At 39.0% G+C, this 20,288-nt stretch overlaps 1 protein-coding gene across 4 annotated transcripts in view; it reads right to left on the reverse strand.

The window, feature by feature from the left end:
• The window catches only part of Plcl2 (phospholipase C like 2), a 191,235-nt gene that overhangs the window by 48,749 nt on the left and 122,198 nt on the right, over positions 1-20,288 (reverse strand). The window lies entirely within an intron of this gene.

Consider the following 20,288-nt stretch of genomic DNA (forward strand, 5'->3'; position numbering starts at 1 on the left):
AGCATTTGCAAATCTTCCCTGAGCAGAGAGCCTTGAGGTGCTCTGGGGGGAGCTTGGGTGTGGGCTCCTGCAGCAGGTGGGAGGCTGGGCAAGCAATGGGCCTTCCTGAGGGTTTTCTTTCACTCCAGTGACAATCATGATTGAATGCAGGGCACAATGCATTTTGGATATAGCAGGAGCAGCAAGGGGATGGCTGACCTAGTAGGGAGCCAGGTCTCCTATTTTATAATGAGCTGCAGTTATAAACAGTACAAGTGTTGGTTGAATGAATCAAGATGAAAGTAATTCAACACCTCCTCATGTGCTCAGTGCTTTCCATTTCATTTAATGCTCACATTATATATGTGCAGCGGCTATTGAAGAGGTTAGTTTTACAGATGTGAATTCAGAAGACCTGAGAGGTAAATCACTTTTTCAAGGCCATCTAGTATGACAGGCAAAGGGGCTGTAATTAATGAATAATTGAAGTGGCATTCTATTTGACCTCAAAGCCTCTGCTTTTTCCATAATACTCTGATTGGCCCTGACACAAGGAGCAACTGCACAAGAGGAAAAGGCACTGAAACCAGGACAAACAAGAGGGGAGTTTTTAACCTTTGAAAGGTACTCTGTCTCAACTACTGGCACTGGTTCAAAGTCATTTTTCCTTTCCTTTTTTCATTTACTCATTTTGTGGTAGTAGGATTGCCCCAGTTCCTCGAGGATGCTAGGCAAATTCTCTACCACTGAGCTACATCCCTAATCTCACTTTTTTTCAAATAATATTTCTATCTAGCACTTCGGGAACATATATTTTTTTTTAAATGACAGCAATAACCAAATTAATTAGTTGGCTCCACCTAACAATTCATTATTATAAAAACTAAATAATTTATATTTAATGTGAAATTACAAAATTAAATATCTCAGATTAGAAAAACGCAGATATGTGGGGAACAATGTCAAGAGATGAGCCAAAGGAATAAACTTCTTTAAGTTCTTCTGTTTCCTCTGTGTATGCTACATTAATGTGCCCAAAGAATGTAAGGCTGAGTGGCTGATTTGATAAGCATTATTTGCCTAATGCAGATGAATTAATTCAATCAATTCCCTTTAAGTGCAGAAGTGTAAATCGTGGCACAGCAACTGGACACACAGCTGTCACTGTAACTTAAAACATGGACACATACTCTGTTTATTCAGTTGTTGCCAATGGATTTTACATTAATGATGTTAGCAGTACCTCCTAAATTTCTAGAACAAGTGTACCTTTTGAATATCCATAGATTTAACACAGCCTAGAAACCCATTTCATAAATTTGGTCAACTCGAACATAAGGTTTTAATATAGGACTCAAACAACTAAAAGCAAGGTAAAAATTTTAAATTTTATTTTATTAAGCTGGTAAGAAAACCAGAAAAGCTTTCATAAGAGTGCTACATTTTGAAACTAACTCCCTGTGGTAGTGTAAGACAAACTTCTCTGTTCATAAAGAGAACTGTGAGAAAAACTATAAGTATATTATATATTAATAGATATCCATATACTGCTCCTTTATTTTGTTTTGAAACTTATTATCAACTACGACAATTTTGTTTTCAGAATAAGCAAATCTGTGGTTTTATATAAGGATCTTATGTGTGATTTTAGACAATTTCTTTAATCTCAGGAACACAGATTTTGTTAATAATTACAAAAATTGTTTGCCAATAATTTTTAGTCCTTGGGTAAAAGAAGTTTTAGTAGTACAGTGGATCCCTGATACTGGGATGATATATGAACAATTTGGGTTATAACCAGAATTTTAGTTTTAACTTATGAACAAAGTCTTGTGTTACGGCCCAAATGCCAGCCGCTTCCAGATGGTCTCAGATACAGATTTTAACCCCTTTAAGAGTTCTGGAAGGAACATTACAGCATCCTTTCCTGTGTGGGGTTAATTGAGAAATCCTGGGCCAAAGTCTAAGGACACTGAGATCTGCCTGTATATAGAAGAGAGATTTTGAAGGCTGTGTAGAGGAGCCTGAGCCTTCAATCGACCAACTTGAATTACAACCAGCCCTTGTGATCGAATTGAGTTCCTAAGTCAAGGGTTCACTGCAACATCTTCTGAGTTCTAGATCTTTCCCCCTAATCTTGTTTTGAACCAGAGTTTCTGGTACAAAGTCCACACCTCTTCAGGCCTTCTGCCTGACCGCACACTGAACACACATTTGCTGCAGTGGCTTCTGCTGCAGCTGTTACTAAAGAGGCTCCAAAGCTGGAGAGGTCAAGTAGGATGACTAGGTAACAGGTTTGTTCATTAACATGGACCCCATGATGATCTGACACACAACAGGTAAATGTCTGTCAAAATTCAAATAATTGATTGATTCCTGGCTCAGAGGTAGGGGCTTCTGAGCCACTGTCCGACTGCTCCCGGTCCAGAGGAAGGGGCTCCCCGGGCACCATACCTCCCGCTGCTCCCAGCCCAGAGGAAAGGGCTTTTGGGCCACCTTCTGTCCTGCCGCTCCCGGCCCAGAGGAAGGGGCTTCCGGGTCACTATCCCTACCACCGCTCCCGGCCCCTGTCCCACCTCTCCCAGCTCAGAGGAGGTGAGTTGTGCGGGCACCAACAGCACCCCCCCGCCCCCTCAGTCAAAATGAGAAAACACGTAAATAAGTCTCAAAACCAGACTTCCATATCACCTACAGAAACCCCAAAGGGAAATGAGATGGAACACTCTGATATTCAACCACCTGGGACCACTGAATTGGTAACAAAAGGGGATCTGGAAAAAATGAAATCAGAAATAATTTCTCAGACAACAGGAGAAATTGTGCTCCTAGTGCAAGACATGATGAATAAGTCTAGAGAGGAGATGAAGAACATGATGAAATCCCAACATAGGAAATAAATGGAATCCATAAAACAGATGCAAATAGATTTCCAGAAGATGAAAAACTCCACTGAAAGTCTACACAGCAGAATGAACCAACGTGAGGACAGAATTTCAGAAATAGAAGATAAGATTGCAATTAATGACCAGAAAAGAAAAATTGCTTCAAAATTATAAGGGAACACGAGAAATCAATCCAGCAGCTCCTAGACGATGCAAAGAAAAATAACATAAGACTGACTGGAGTCAATGAAGAAACAGTAGAGAGTGCAGATGACATAAAAAAACTCTTCACAGAAGTAATGGCAGAAAACTTCCCAAGGAGGGGAAAAGAGCTTGACATACAGATAAGTGAGGCATGTAGGACTCCAAATAGCCTTGATCAAAAAAAATCTACACATAGGCATATAATTGTTAAGATTCCAGAAACTCAACAGAAGAAAAAAGTTCTACAAGCAGTTAGAGAAAAGAAACAAATCACATACAAAGGAAAGCCCATCAGAATCACAGCAGACTTCTCAACACAAACCATCAAGACAAGAAGAGCTTGGAATGCCATATTTCAAGCCCTAAAAGAAAACAGCCTCCAATCCAGATTGATATACCCTACAAAACTATCTTTCAAAATGGATGGAGAAATAAGATACTTTCATGAAAAAGAGCACCTTAGGAACTTCGTCAATACCAAACCAGCACTCCAAAAAACTCTACACAATATCCTAGGAACAGACATTGAGGATCACAACCCCAGGAAGCAAAGCAGAATGAACCCATGTGGCATGACAAGAAATTAAATGTAAAGGGGGAGAACCCAACAAAAAGAAAAAGTCATGGCAATGACAAGTCAATACGTTTCAGTTATAACCATCAACGTTAATGGTCTCAATTCAACAATCAAAAGAAACAGACTGAGAAAATGGGTCAAGAAGCAAAATCCAACAATATGTTGCATACAAGAAGCACACTTAATTCAAAATAAAACTCATAGACTGAAAGTTAAAGGGTGGAAAATAATATTCCATGCGATGGGAACCCAAAAAAAAGCAGGAGTCGCTATCCTCTTTGCAGATCGAGTAGATTTCAAACCAACACTGATTAAGAGAGACAAAGAAGGACACTACATTCTTGAAAAGGGAACAACCCAAGAGGAAGAGATGACAATCATAAATATCTATGCACCAAACACTAGTGCACCCAACTATATAAAACAAATACTAACAGACATGAAATGTCATATATGCACTAATACAATTGTAGTGGGGGACCTCAACACCCCACTGTCACAAAGAGATAGATCAACTAGACAAAAAATAAGGAATGAAATACTAGAACTCAATCAAACTCTTGAACAAATGAACTTAACAGATGTTTACAGAGTCTTCCATCCCACAAAATCAGAATACACATTCTTCTCAGCTGCACATGGGTCGTTCTCCAAAATAGACCACATACTCGCGCATAGAACATGTTTAAGTAAGTGCAAAGGAACTGAAGTTATTCCCTGTATATTATCAGACCATAGTGTGATGAAATTGGAGATCCATAGCAAAAGAAACTGGAAAAATGTCATAAACACATGGAAATTGAATAACACACTTCTGAATAACCAATGGGTCACAGAGGAAATTAAAGAATTAGAAAGTTCCTTCAATTAAATGACAATGACAATACAACATGTCGGAATCTATGGGACACAATGAAAGCAGTCTTATGAGGGAAATTCATAGCAGTGAATACGCATATTAGGAAAACAGAACGAGCCCAATTAAACAACCTGATGTTGAACCTCAAGCTTCTAGAAAAAGAAGAGTAGGACAACCCCAAAGCTCATACAAGGGAGGAAATTATAAAGATCAGAGGAGAAATCAATGCAATGGAGACTAAGAGAAGGATACAAAAAAAAAAAAATCAATGAAACCAAGAGTTGGTTCTTTGAAAGAATCAACAAAATTGACAAACCCTTAGCCAACCTTATCAGAAAAAGGAAAGAAAAGGTCTAAATCCATGCAATTAGGAATGAACAGGGTGAAATTACAACAGACCCAGCAGAAATCCACAGGATCATCAATACCTACTTCCAGAACCTATATGCCAACAAGATGGAAAACACAGAAGAAATGGACATATGAATTACCAAATTTGAACGAAGAAGACCTAAAAATTCTAAACAACCCAATATCAACCAATGAAATTGAAAAGGTAATTAAAAGCTTATCAACTAAGAAAAGCGCAGGCCCTGATGGCTTTGCTGCTGAATTCTACAAGACATTTAGAGAGGAACTACTGCCACTACTGTTTAAACTCTTCAGTGAAATTGAAAGGGAAGCAATACTCCCAAATTCATTCACAGAAGCAAGCATCACCTTGATCCCCAAAGCAGAGAAAGACCCAACCAAAAAGGAGAACTATAGGCCAATCTCACTAATGAACATAGATGCAAAAATCCTTAATAAGATACTGGCAAATAGAATGCAGAAGATAATCAAGAAGATCATACACCCTGATCAAGTGGGATTCATCCCAGGGATGCAGGGATGGTTCAACATACACAAATCAATCAATGTAATACACTATATCAATAGAGCCAAGGACAAAAACCATATGATTATCTCCATAGATGCAGAAAAACCATTTGACAAAATCCAACATGCATTTATGATAAAGACCCTACAAAAAATTGGAACAGATGGTCTCTACCTCAAACTGATAAAAGCCACCTATGCAAAAGCCAACAGCCAATATCATACTAAATGGTCAAAAACTGAAATCCTTCACACTCAAATCAGGAACAAGACAAGGATGTCCACTATCACCACTCTTGTTCAATATAGTTCTGGAAACATTAGCCACCACAATTAGTCAAGAGAAAGAAATAAAAGAATGAAGATAGGAAATGAAGAAGTCAAATTGTCATTATTTGCAGATGACATGATACTCTATATAGAAGACCCCAAGAACTCCACCAAATGTCTTCTAGACTTAATAACCAAATTCAGGCAAGTAGCTGGTTACAAGATCAACACACAAAAATCAATAGCTTTCCTCTACACGAATGACAGACTCACTGAGAGAGAAATAGGGCAAATAATTCCTTTCACAATAGCATCCAAAAAACTGAAATACCTAGGAATCAACCTAACAAAAGAAATCAAAGACCTCTTCTCTGAAAACTATAGCACTCTGAAAAGAGAGATTGAAGATGATATCAGAAAATGGACAGACATCCCCTGCTCCTGGGTAGGAAGGATTAATAGAGTGAAAATGGCCATACTTCCAAAACTGCTATATAGATTTAATGCAATTCCAATTGAGATCCCAGCAGCATACTTCATAGACCTCGAGAAAACAATCCAAAAATTCATTTGGAACAAGAAGAGACCCAGAATAGCAAAAGCAATTCTAGGGAACAGAGACATGGCAGGGGGTATCACAATCCCCAACCTGCAATTCTACTACAAAGCTACTGTGATAAAAACAGCATGGTACTGGCAAAGAAACAGACCTGAGGACCAGTGGAACAGATTAGAAGATGCAGAAACAACGCCAGACACACTCAGCCATCTCGTCTTCAATAAAGGAGCCAAACACCCTCACTGGAGGAAAGATAGCGTCTTTAATAAATGGTGCTGGAAAAACTGGGTTTCAACTTCCCAAAGATTAAAACTAGACCTATATCTCTCGCCATGCACTAAACTAAAATCAAAATGGATTAAAGATCTAAATATTAAAATAGAAACTCTGAACCAGTTGGAACAGAGGTTAGGAAGAACTCTTGAAGACAGCGGTGTAGGAAAAGATTTTATGAACAAAACCTCAGTTGCTCATGAACTAGCACAAATAATCAAAAAGTGGGATCTCTTCTTATTAAAAAGCTTCTGCACAGCAAGAGAAACCACCAGCAGTGGGAAGAGACAACCCACAATGTGGGAAAAAATCTTCACCTGCTCTTCCTCAGACAAAGGTCTAATATCTTGAATCTATAAAGAATTTAAAAAGATCAGACCTCCCAAATTTAAAGACCCAATCTGAAAATGGGCAGCTGAAATGAACAAGCATTTCTCAGACAAAGAAGTAGAACTAGCAAATAAATACATGAAAAAATGTTCACCATCACTGGTCATTCGAGAGATGCAAATGAAAACAATGCTGATTATTCCACCTCACTCCAGAAAGAATGGCTGCTATCATGAAATGTACCAATAACAAATGCTGGCAGGGCTGTGGGGAAAGAGGAACCCTGCTCCACTGCTGGTGGGAGTGTAGACTGGTGCAAGCACTGTGGACATCAGTATGGAGATACATCAAAGAACTAGGACTGGAAGTCCCATTTGACCCCACTATTCCACTGCTGGAGATCTTCCCCAAAGAAGTAAAAGAACCATACCACAGTGATACATGTGCACCCATGTTCATAGCAGCACAGTTTGTAATAGCTAAAACTTGGAAACAGCCCAAATGCTCATCAACTGGAGACTGGATAAAGAAAATGTGGTTTTTTAATAAAATGGAGTACTACTCAGCCATAAAAAATGAGAAATTAGAGACATTTATAGCTAAGTGGATGCACATTGAGGCAATACTCTTAAGTGAAATAGATAGGACACACATATATAAATACTGAATAGTTTCTCTGGTGTGAGAAACTGAAAGTGTAAATAAGGACTTAAATGTATAATAGGTAATGTGAAATCGGAAGAAAAGGGGTAAAGAGAAAGAAGTGGGAGGGCTAGGGGAAAGGATAGAAGGGAATGGGATTAATATGAGAAAATGGAAAACTAGGAACAAAATCTTTGTAAATAGGGAGGAATGGAGGGGTTGAAGGGAGGGCTGGGCAAGGGTGAAAAAGAAGAACCAAGAGAGACTACGTAAAGGTGCAAATTTCCAATGATGAATGTCATTATATTGTATACCTAAAATGTACCGATGATTAGAATGAATGATCGATAATGGAAAATAGGAAGAAAAGGTCCAAAGGGGTAGGGGTAGTGGGAGGGGCAGGGGGAAGGAAAGAAGGGAAAGGAAAAATGCTGAGAAATGGAAAAAATGGAAATAAAGTCTTTGTAAATAGGGAAGGGTGGAGGGCGTGAAGGGAGGGCTAGGAATGGGCAAAAAATAAGAACCAAGATGCATCATGTAAAGGTACAAGTTCCCAGTGAGAAATGTAATTGTGTTGTACACCTAAAATGTACCAGTAAAAGAATTTAAGAAAAAAAATTCAAATAATTGAAAGGCCATTACTTTCAAACAGGCCAATGCAGTGCACCTGCTCTCAGCAGTGAACACCTCCAGACTGTCGAAGCCATCTCGAGCTCCATTTTAGGCCAGGTGCCAGCTGAGGGTCAGACACCACCAGGCTCAGGAAAGACCCTGGGCAGACTAGACCAAAGCAAGACTTTCCTCAGGACTCCATAAAGAAGTAATAAAACAATTCTGAATTAAGGATGAGGACTGTAGAAGACAGGAACTAAGTCAATCACAAGTAGCATGCTACTTCTATCAGAATTATCTAAATGCCTCAGCTATGGTTTGAATGTGTCATCTCTAAAATTCAGGTGTTGTTGATGTGAAAGCATCGAGAAGTGGGGCCTTTTAAGAGGTGGCTCAGCCATGTGCTCTTCCCATGAGTGGGATTAAGCCCCTTAAAATAGAGGTGTTACATAGTGTTCGGAAGCTCATCCTTCTACTTTTAACCACCAGATGCCAGAGCATTGATCTGGGTCTTCTCAGTCTCCAGAAGTTCGAGGAAATAAATTTTGGTTCTTACGAATCACCTAGTCTATGCAATTCTGTTACAGCAGCACAAATGGGACTAAAATAAGCTTTAAAGCTTATCATCTCTGGTGCATTGCCAGCCTCCTCCTGAGAGGCCCCAGGAAGCAAACCAGTTCACTAGTGCTTTGAATGGGACAAAAAGGAAGAGCAGAACTCCCTTCAGAATTTGTCAGTTTTGGTATTTACAGTGCTCTTGAAAGAAACATTTGCATTAACGCTTTTTCTTTTTAATACTGTATGTAATTTATTTCCATGTGGGTGAAGAATCTTAGAATTGAATGCAGAAACACTGGCTGCTGGGACTTCTAAATTGAAATTCAGAGGTAAAATTTTCTTTCACTACAGCATAAAGTACAGCAAAATGTCACAACCGAACTAATGGAATCACCACTATTTATGAAATTATTATGAAAAAATATAACATAGCTTTAATACTTGAACATAATATAAAGTCATATATTAGAATTGGGGTACAAAAGGTGTATTGCTGTAGGGGGCCTGTGCAATTAAACCCAGGCCCCCTCTTTGTCTCATACCCACGCAGGGTTGTGGCCACATCTAGCTATGGGGGTGGTGGCAGAAACTGGTCATCTTCATCAGGCTGTTTGCTACGCCACTCAGAGCTGTGGTCACCATCCCTTCCAGCAAGGTCGCTATGAAAAAACTTCTAAATAACATATCATTTTTAGAGTAGTTTGTTCTGGTTTCCTTGTGAAACTTCACCTCCACTTCCACAATTTTTACTACACAAATTATAGAAAATTCTAAGAACCTAAAGCTTTACCTGAACTGTTAACAAACACAGAAAGGAACATATTTGGATGTTGCCATACATAGGACCTGTTGCAGGGAAGGACAGAGGAGGGCATGATTTCAAACAACATAAAATGTTATTCAGCTCTCTGGGAGTTTCAATTCATGTTTGAGGGAAGTAGGGAAATTTGACTATAAAAGGAACAAAAGGCCAGACTGCATGAGATACAAAACTCTACACTGTGGGGTTTGAATTTCATTAAAAACCCTTGACTCGGGCCAGGGATTTAGCTCAGTGGTGCTGCCACCTGCCTCACAAGCGCAAGGTTCTGAGTTCAATCCCCAGTACCAAAAAAACGAAAACAAAACCAAAAAAAACCCTTGACTATTTTAAGCAGAGATGCACTGTGATAAAAGTGGAATTTTAGAATTTTAGATAAAAGTGCAATAATTGCTAAGAAGGAAGCCATCAAGGGCTGGAACATGGAAGTGAGGACAAGAAGTAGGACAAAATAAAGAGGTTATGTAGGGAAGAACAGAGTAGGACTCCATGACTGAGCTGCTGTGGGCACAGAAGGAAGAGCCAAAGGTGACACAGAGAGCAAGCTGGCTTAGATAAGAGCGATCCTAACACATCCTATAGCTCCAAAGTGCTTTCCAGTGTGGTGCCTTCAAGTGTGTTAACTTATGGAGGGTGAGGACTTCCACCTTAGTTGAGCTGAGCTGGTGGTTACAACGGGGAAGAAGGTCTTGTGAGAGACATCTCCAGCAGAAACCAGAAACTGAGTAATGATTGGCAGTGGCCTCTGAAAAATTGGGAATTTTCTGCATGTTAGTAGCAGCTGAGAGAATATTTACATTTCAGGGGTAGGAATTTCAAAGATAAATTAACATCCAGGTGATGCTCCAGAATTGCTCAAATTAACAGACAGAGGAATGAGTACAAGAGATGAAGGAGAGGCCAGAGGAAAGGAAAGAGCAAGTATACTAAACATGCACAGATGCATGAGGAGAGAGGTTCTAGAAGGTGGGTGAGTCCATAGTGTTGGGAGATCATTTGGTGATCGTGGGTAATTGTGGAGAATATAACTGCAGTATCACACTTCTGTGATAATGCTACATATGCATTTGCAAAAATCACTGCACTTTACAAAACCATCCAACAAAACACAGGGCTAATGGAGAAAATAGGGTTAAAAGCACAACATTCAAAAATTTCAAGGTGACATGTTTTTCAAAGGCAGAAATCAAATAAAAGCAAAATCAGAGTTCTGCATACTAAATGGTTAAAGAGTGAACAATACTACAATAAATGCGGCACTTTTTCTTGACAAAGACCTGAAAGTCGGTGCGGAAATGGACAATGGGAGGGGTGCAGCTTATGAGCTACTGTGAAGTGGTAGGAAGCTTCTCTGAAATCAAATGGAGAGTTGTAACACAGATGTGGATGGGTGTAGTTCCTAACACACTTGGTAAATAAAGATAGCTGGTAGATATTTGAGGGGATTATGTGTTACCTTCAGCTCACTGGCGCTGTGTTCTGCTTTAGTGGTTTGTTTTTTTTGGTACCAGGGATGAACTCAGGACCTTGCTCTTGTGTGGCAGGCAGCAGAACCATTGAGCTAAATCCCCAGCCTCTGGTTTAATGTTTTTATGGACAAAATTATACACATTTAAATGAAATTCAAGTTATGCTTAAATTGTTTCCTAACGTATCAATTACAGTACAGGCAAATCACATTTTCAAAACAAGTCCTATCCTAGTTACTTACATTTACAACTCTTTTGCAAAAAAATTTATAAAATTCTATGCAATTTTATTATGAAGTATAAGTCAAAGTCTTAAGTTTGTATCATGTTCAACAGAGCATGGTTTTGGCATCACATAACCCTGCCTCACCACTGTTTTCAACTATTTTAACAATCATTTCTTTCCAAAGAATAGATGCCAAATGCTACATAAATCTGGAATGAATTAGAAGTTATGAGTGACCTTGCATTCTCACTCAGAAAGACAAGAATTCTTTAACTTCTCAGTATGCTCTAACATTTCATAAAGTTCATTTCAGAGCGAGGATGGTCCCCAGAGATCAATGTGGCTCCATTATATAACCTTTATCTAAACACCAGAGGAACCTGAACCTTTTCATGCACTAAATTTCAGATAAAATCTTATAAGGGATTTTTTTTTTTGGTACCGGGGATCGAACTCAGGACCTTGAGCTTTCGAAGCAGGCGGCAGAACCACTGAGCTAAATCCCTGGCCCTCCGATAAAATCTTATAAAGTAGTAACATCACATCTTCTCTGGTTAAAATTTTCACTTTATAAATACTTCATGAGCCAGGTGTAGTAATGCGTGCCTGTATTCCCAGCACTCAGGAAGGATGAAGCAGGAGGAAGGCAAGTGGAACCCAGCCTGAGCAATTAGTGACTTAGGGAGACCCTGTCTCAACCAACTAACCAACCAATCCTCCTGTACCACAATCAATGTCTCTATCACTTCTCACTCTAAGTTAATATATAACTATATTCATAAACTCAGAAAGGGCGGCATTTCCTAGATGAAATTTCAAGTGCAGTGTCTGAACTGAATCGCTAAATAAATAAAAGATAAATTGCATATTATATACGATGCAATATAGGCTTCCCTATTCTTTCCACTCAAATAAATGGATTCAGCATAAAATTCATGAAAATTGATAGCACCATAGAGTAAAAAAAACAAAACCAGAACCTGATCTGTCGCTCTAGGTTCCTACTTTCTACTGGCTGCTTTGGCATCCAGCACATACTCCACAGACCAACTGCTGACTGTGGATAATTCTGAGAGAAGTTCCAGATTCAGCCACTAGAAGTCCTTAGCAATACACATTTGTTAGAAAGGGAGGAGAGGAGGGAGCAAGGATGGGGGGAAAAAAGCACAAAGAGGAAGCTGGGAAAAAATGTACTTCTAGAGGAAGAAGTGGAGGAAAAAAATCAAGAAGGTAGAACTTAGGAGAATTAGGAGACATAACTTATAACTCACTATAGTGAGTTACTTTACTAACAACTGTATTTTAAATAAAAGAAATTTTATGCAAGCAACAGAATACATTACAAAGTTACAACCATACTTTCATTTAAAAGAAATTCACTCGTATTTCTAGTCTAATGAGGATCTGGCATTACTAGAAGTCTCCGTGTGGTCCCAAACATGTTTAAATAGATCAGGGGCTGGCAAAGATCTACTGTGCAAAATAGCTTGAGTAAAACTGAAAAGGGCTCTGGAAAAACCAGCAGTTCCAACTGTACTAAAAGATTAATTATAAAGTCAATGAATGCTTATCCCAATATAAACTGTTGACAAATTTTGAAATTTTTTGGATTTTAACTTTTAGCTTAGTTTTAACCAAAAATTTTAAAATTAAGGAATGTAAGTTATTTAACTGTAGTTCAGGAAATAAACATAATTTCAAAAAACAAAGAGTTCAGGATTTGATTTTGTATGTTTTTGGTCTGGTACAATATGATATTCATAGGGAAAACAAAAAATGTTGAAATTTGAGGTCTAAAACAGAACCTAAACTTCTAAAAAGGAACTGCATTGGAATTATAAAACTATCCAGAGAAGCTACATGATTTCTAACAGTTCATGTATAGTATTAATTTACCACAATGTGCTTTTCTATATGGAAAGCATCCGTATAATAAATTCAGGTGCATTTAAATTACAATAATCTTCTCATCTCTCTATTTTATGATCAACTTTATTTGACCAGGGATCTTCTTAGGGAAGAACTCGGTGTGCAATAGTCATGTGGCACATGATTACCATGGGAAGACTTAAGCAATGTTCCCGCATTAACTGGTCTATAGCATATGAAGAACTATTTTGCACCATGGTTACCTCAAGGATGTACACATACAAACCCCATCCTCTCCTGGGCCTTTGGTCATGTCAGCTTCTTAACACTATAGAGCACTTGTTATTCTAAATTACACATATAATAAGCATGTATAATAATGACATACTTATACAATATCCTTATATGCCAGGCAGCATGAAATTTAAGTGCACATTGTGCCCAAATATTCTCTATGGTCACAAGAGGAGAAGGGACAAACCAGGCTCGGTCATGTGAGGATATTTTCCATTCACTTCTGCCTCCAGTACATGCCTGGGAAATGGGAACACTGGCCAGTCTCCTTCTGCACCCGCCCCTTGCCTTTAGAAGTTTTAAAGATATTCAGAGGCTCCATCTTGTATGGAGAATAATGTCTCCAAAGGTTTGGCGGACTGGCTCAAAATCTGGCCTGAATCATTCCTGCAGGAGGGAAGGGAAACTTGAGGAACTTGAGCTGGTTAAACCCAGTTACTCAGAGAGCATGCTACTTCTGGAAAGTACTTAGGAACTTCTGGAAGCTATGTTGTTAACTCTTTCAAATCATTAAGGACCATTTAGAGTTCTGACACGCTGATTTTAAATTTTTGCTAAATTAATTACATTTCAAAAGATACAATTTGAATTAAGCATAGTACCACTGTTATTACTGCCTATTTATATCAAGCTTTATCTCCAAGGGGATCAAGGTGATTTAGAAATGTCTAATTAACAGGCAGCAATTCAATCATTGTCTTACTTTAAAGTATCATTAGCTTCTCTCAGGTCTGTGATAACCAAGTGTAAGATGCTAGTTAAAGAGAGAAAGGCAATTGGAGATTTCTCTGTAATGAAAGCAATATTTTTTAGCACAGCTGAATGCCCACAGGATTCCTGGGGTAAAAGAAAGGCAAGAACGCATCAGGGTGGTGGGGCATATGCTGGAAAAACCCCAGGCAAGCCTGGTGTTGACTGCATAATTCATATTTCCATTATCTTCCTCTTTCAGAGTACACGAACTGGAGGCCTAGCAAGGTGGTAGGAAGACCTACCTTCTACTTTTCACTTTGAACTTTAAATGTGCCCTTATGAAATTGAGTTACCATGCCCTCCACATAGCAAAGCACAGCTTGATTAATGAATGACTGCTGCTCTGGAGTTTGGATGCTGACAAAATATGCACATGTATAGGTCTTAAAGCTTCAAGGGATGGAAGCTTCTGCCTTTGAAAACTAATGACAACGATAATGACTACTATTTATTGAGGATTTCTCATGCTCTGGGCTATTTATATGTAGTCTCACAATCTTTAGAGGTGGTGATCCTATGCCCATTTTATAAAGAATCAGACTTGCCCACAGTCAGAGAAGTAAGCACTAGAGCAGGGACTGCCTCCTTATCAAGGCCCATATTTTCTGCTGTATCATCCTTCAAATTAAAACAAAACCACCTGTTGACTTCCTAGAGTGCATGGAGGTTCCTCTTTCATCCTCTAATTTCTCATCATACTTTGTGTCCCTGTATAGCAATAATTTTGTGTAACATGTTGTTCATACCCCGTGTACACTACACCTACCTGGGTGGTCTATGAATTCACTTCTGTATTTATTAGGGTGTGTCCTCTGCAAAACCTGCCAGGGAAGAGCTGCTCCCTGGCCGTTAGCTCACAGTGCAGGTGAGACAGAGAAGACAAGGATTTCCCCAGGTGGGCTGGACCTGGCATACATCGTTGGGGGTGCAGGGGAGGGTGTGTGGTTCTTCCCTGGAAGCACAGTAGGGTGGTGGCTGGCTGGTTTTCAAGGACTTCTTTGCTCATCCCAACAGAAGTCCACCCTTACCCAAGGTTTCTCTTTTCTCTTCCACTACCAGTTCATGTGCTACAGTCACCACACATCAGAGCTTCTGACAATCAGCTCATGTAATAATCCAGTGGTGGTGAACTCATGGCATTGCATTCATGCCGCAGCTGTCTGTTATCACTGAAAGCTTCAAAAGATTTGCCATCACTGTTAATCAATTCATGAGCATGCTTGGAAAATCACTGAACACTGTACATATATGAGTGATGTTCTCCACCTTGGGGTACCTTCTCTAAATCATGCTGTTCTCCTATCCCAGCCAGGTGTATCCCTAAGGAGTGCTTGTTTTTTCCTCTTCTCTCTCCTACATTCCTTTATCTTTCATTATTTTCTCTGAAGAACATGTGGACCTTTAAGGGATAATTTTAGACAGGACACAGAACCTGCTGGCAAAGGGCAGAGGTGACTTCAACGATGTGTACAAGAGGTACATGACATGGGAGCTGGGAGGATCATCTATCTTCCTGCCGCCTGTTCTCTGGGTCCACCCACCTGACAAACATCTGCAGCTGCCTAAGCTCTTCAGGTGTCCTTTTCCTGTACCAGCGAGGATGGATCTCACTGCTCAGGACATGAATGCCACCATCTAGTATTAAGACGAGAAGGGCAGGGGCCGGGGATTTAGCTCAGTGGTTCCGCCTCCTGCCTCGAAAGCGCAAGGTCCCGAGTTTGACCCCCAGTACCAAAAAAAAAAGACTAGAAGGGCAGTCACTCTACCCTCCAACCCTTGGCCAGCCCTCAAACCTAACCCTCCTGAGAAAGGCTTTTTGTGTGCACAGAAATCAAAACCAAGAGTTGAGGAAATGCAGACACACATGGGACAGAGAAGGAAGGCAGGAAGTGCACCTAATATCTGCACCCTGGAGAGCAAGATCATTCTCATTCAATTATCAAAAATGTGTTTTTTAGTGCCTGCTGTGTGCCAGACTTTGCCATCAGTGGGTGCTAAGAACACAGTGGTAGCAGGGTATATAAGGTCCCTGCCTTCTTGAAGCTCAGATTAAGGGAAGGGAGAGGGGTACTTTAAAAATTAGCGGGAAATAAATAACACAAATCATGGCAGAGGGTGGAATCTACTGGGGGCTTCAGCGCATCTTTCCCATTCCTCCTGATGGGAGAGGGCTTCACCAGATTGGTCTCTGCCTCCTTTCCTATACCAGGTAGCTTTACACAGAATGTGGTTAGCAAAGCCTGGTTTTAATCATTTGAGAGAAAGGCCTTCTTGCCTTAAGGGAGGTTCAAGGAAACTAGGGGTTTTCAGAGACACTGCAGTGTTTCTGACTCCACCCAATTTCCCTTTCTCCACCCAACCCTACCCCTAAAAGTGCTTGGTTTAAACCCAATTCTTTGATCAACTCATTTTAATGCCTCATTGCAAAGCAGTGCAATCATGAATGATTATGTGCACCACTAAATATATGTGAAGTTAAATTAGTTACAAGTTTTATGGATTAGAACATGAAACTCTACTTGATTGTTACCATTTTCTACTGACCTAGCAGGCCTGTCTCAACAGTACTATAAACAATCAGAGCATGCGTTAACTTCCACTGCCTTTCCTCTTCTAATTTCCCCCTCTTGTTTTTCCAGGTTTCTGACCATAACAATTGGGGTTGATGGCTTTTTCCAAGACAGAAGTACTCAGACAATTAGTCTCCTCCTACTAGGAATCATGTTCTTTTGGATCAAAATTGAAAATATAGCAAGTATATTTAAGGACTGTCTCCAGAACCTCTTTTTGATGGGATGACAAACTTCATCTGTAAAGGCCCAGACACTGAATATTTTAGGCTGACTTTCTGTTGCCCTGGTAATGAGAAAGTACTTATAATGAATGCAGTTATACTCCAATAAAACTGTTTATGGACAATGAAATGTGAATTTCACATAATTTTCACATCATGTGTTTTTTCAATCATTGCAAAATGTACAAATCATTCTTACTCTGCAGGCCATATAAAACTCGGATTTTCCCATCTCTTGCTCTGTGTTTGTATGAGTGTGTGTGTGTGTGTGTGTGTGTGGTACTGGGGATTAACCCAGGGCCACATGTATGCTAAACAAGTGCTCTACCAGCAAACCACATTCCCCCGTTTCTTTTCAATTTTGAGATAGGATCTAGCTAAGTTTCCAAGGCCAGCTTCCAACTTATGACCCTCCTGCCTCAGCCTCCAGAGTAGCTGGGATTACAGGTGTGCGCCTCCATAACTTGCCCAGCTCCTTCCTGCTTTAAGTGTCACATGATACATCATTTGGTGAAAATCAACTGAAAGGACTCTAGACAATATAGCTTGATATGCTACATACACATTTTAGAAAAGAACATGAAAAATCAAATGCAGTTAGTAGTTTTAAAGGACAAACACTTGTTTTACAATATATGTAGGGAAGGGCTAGGGATTTAGCTCAGTGGTTTTGCGGCCTACCTTGAAAGCACAAGGTCCCGAGTTTGATCCCCAGTACCAAAAACAACAACAACAACAACAACAACAACAAAAACTACTTTAGGCTGAGGATTTAGCTTAGTGGCACTATGCCTGCCTCAAAAGCACAAGGTCCTGAGTTCTATCCACAGTACCAAAAAAACCCCACCACAATATATGTAGGGAAAAGAAGATTTTGGTCATGGAGAATTCTAACATATAACAACAATGATACTGGGTCAACTAAAAATAAGTACCATCCCATTTAAGTTAGCTACACAGTCAAAGAGCCATTTCTAGTCACAAGGACAGAATTTCTTTTATTTTGGCTCAGATAAGTGATTCAAAGCTAAAACCATTTCATGCCATATAATGACACAAATGATGGTATCATTGCATTTGATTTCTTTCTAGTGTCAGAGTATAATAATTATAAAGAAAAACAGAAAAATCCGCATTGACTTCAAAGAAAATAATTGAGTTAAGGATTTCTATGAGTAGATGAAGGATCTCCTACATAAAGCCTCCATATAAAAAAGTGTGTGTGTGTGTGTGTGTGTGTGTGTGTGTGTAACATTTAGCTCTAAAGATTTCATTAATACTAATATGGTAGAAAAATAAATGTCTTCAACCACTTAATGTTATTTTTAAGCTAATTAGTAATTAAGCTTGTGGAGTTAAACTTAACTCTTAATACATCACATTGTCCACCTACTGAGTTTACTGGAAGAGTAATCTGCTTATGGTTCAGAATTTAAAATGCCCTAATTAAGTTAGAGAAGTCTTTACAAACATTATTAAATGCCATTTTTGTTCCTGATAAATTCATCTGACAGTAGAATCAGCTTGCTGGTATTAGACGCAGGAGTGGTATCACTAGTTATTTCACAGCAATCTGGGGAAATACAAGTGAAAAGAGTGTGGCAGGTGTTGTAACACTGTGACAGTGCTGGCTGTTGGAGTCCTCACTGTCTGGAGAGGAGTCAGCAGCCAAGTGCACTGCTCTGAGGTCTGGAGAGTGTGAGGATGAGTCTTTCCATCCATGCAAAATCGAGAAATAAGGAATCCATGGGCCATGCTGAATTCTACTTCTCTTGTGAACTTGAGTTCAAATGTAATATACCAATAAAATATAGGCTTCAGAGCTTTATTAAAGTATCAAATGTTATTTATAGAAAAACATCTGGCTGTGGAGAAAAATAACCCCCACATTATTCAAAAGGCGGTGGAAAAACATCTGGAAAAATCATTTTCCAGATCATAACTAGGAACGTAAAACAGAAAAACGGTCAGAAATGAGTACACCTTACTGTCTAAGAAAAGATGCTAGAGGGTACCCCAAGTAGATATTAACAATTATATTTATTAGAAAACAAGCCAATTCTGGACTATATGATTTGTTATTTTAATAGATTCACTTTTATACAGTAGAATCTATCCAAATTATTCCATTCCTTAGAATGTGATTACACATCTAAAAAGTACATGTCCATGAATATAGTGGAACTCATCACTATATTTACAATCTATGTATCACACTAGCAGATTTTATAGAACTACTTGAAATAATTTCAATCCTTCCAATACTGCTGAATTTCTAAACGGAAAGGCATATGCCACTGGTAAGCTATACAAACAGGTAGCAACAGATCAGGTTAATCCCTGATGAGTGGATCTTGAATTTATAAAGTCAGAGAATGGTTGAGTAACATAAAAAATTTAAATAATAAAATTGTATCATCAATGTAATTTACATGATTTCTAAACTCTAACCTGAATATGAACAACAATGTAACAGTAAATGGTTCACTGTTTTGATGAATCTCTGACAAAAGTAAAGCACTTCTAAAAAGAAATTTACATGTACAATTCTTACTCATTAATTTTAGGCTACACTTTAATGCCAGCACTGCTAAAATAATCATTCAGGCAAAGCAGCTCCATTAACTGGCTGGAGAACATCCAGAATGCCACCTGGCTCACAAGGGTCAACTGCAGGCTCAGGTACACAGGCTGCTACCTTCCCAGGTAGAATGAAGAACAGCTAAGTAAGTTAAACAGTGAGGGTGTGTTTCTTAGGTCCTAACTGGACTGTGGCTTTTAAAGCAGAGCCACTTAGAAATCCCTAACATTTTTACTAGAGGCTTCTGCAAGCCAACAGCTCAGGTCAGAGGATCAGAGAGACACAGGACTTTTGTCTGGGTCCAAAGTAACAGGTAGCCAGGTAAACACAAATGAAGAGGCAGGCTGAATGCATCACAGAGCTGGAATTGCATGTTCTAGGTCAGCTAGTCCTCATTTGTGTCCTTCTGAACGGATGTGGAACTCACAAACCACACAGATATATAAATTACCAAACACTAAAAGGCAATTAGGTTCTTTGTTTCTCCAATTATTGCTTTTCTGTCTGAAAATAATTTCCACAAAGAGGACAATCATAATTCACAAAACTGTGTGTAGAAATAATACTACTTTGAAAGACGAGAATAATTACAAATTTTAAGATATCATACCAATTCTTGATGCTGTAAAAAAAATTGTTTCTAAGTTTGTAGTGTTTGATAGCTGTTTCAGTAGGAAATGAAATTTTTTTCTGAAAAGAGTCAATTGCTAGAAGAATATATGGATGAGGTATATGATCTTAAAAGTTATCCCCACTGCTTTTTTTTATAAAAACTTTGGCAATTATTAGACCTACTACAAAGTCTTTGTCAACCTAAATGCATCAAAAAGATGTCACTTTTCCATGACCTAAGAAAAA

This window comes from Heterocephalus glaber, unplaced genomic scaffold (assembly GCF_053883595.1).
Source record: "Heterocephalus glaber isolate CG9 unplaced genomic scaffold, H.glaber_assembly_v1.0 deba00001472, whole genome shotgun sequence".
Classification (NCBI taxonomy): Eukaryota; Metazoa; Chordata; class Mammalia; order Rodentia; family Bathyergidae; genus Heterocephalus; species Heterocephalus glaber.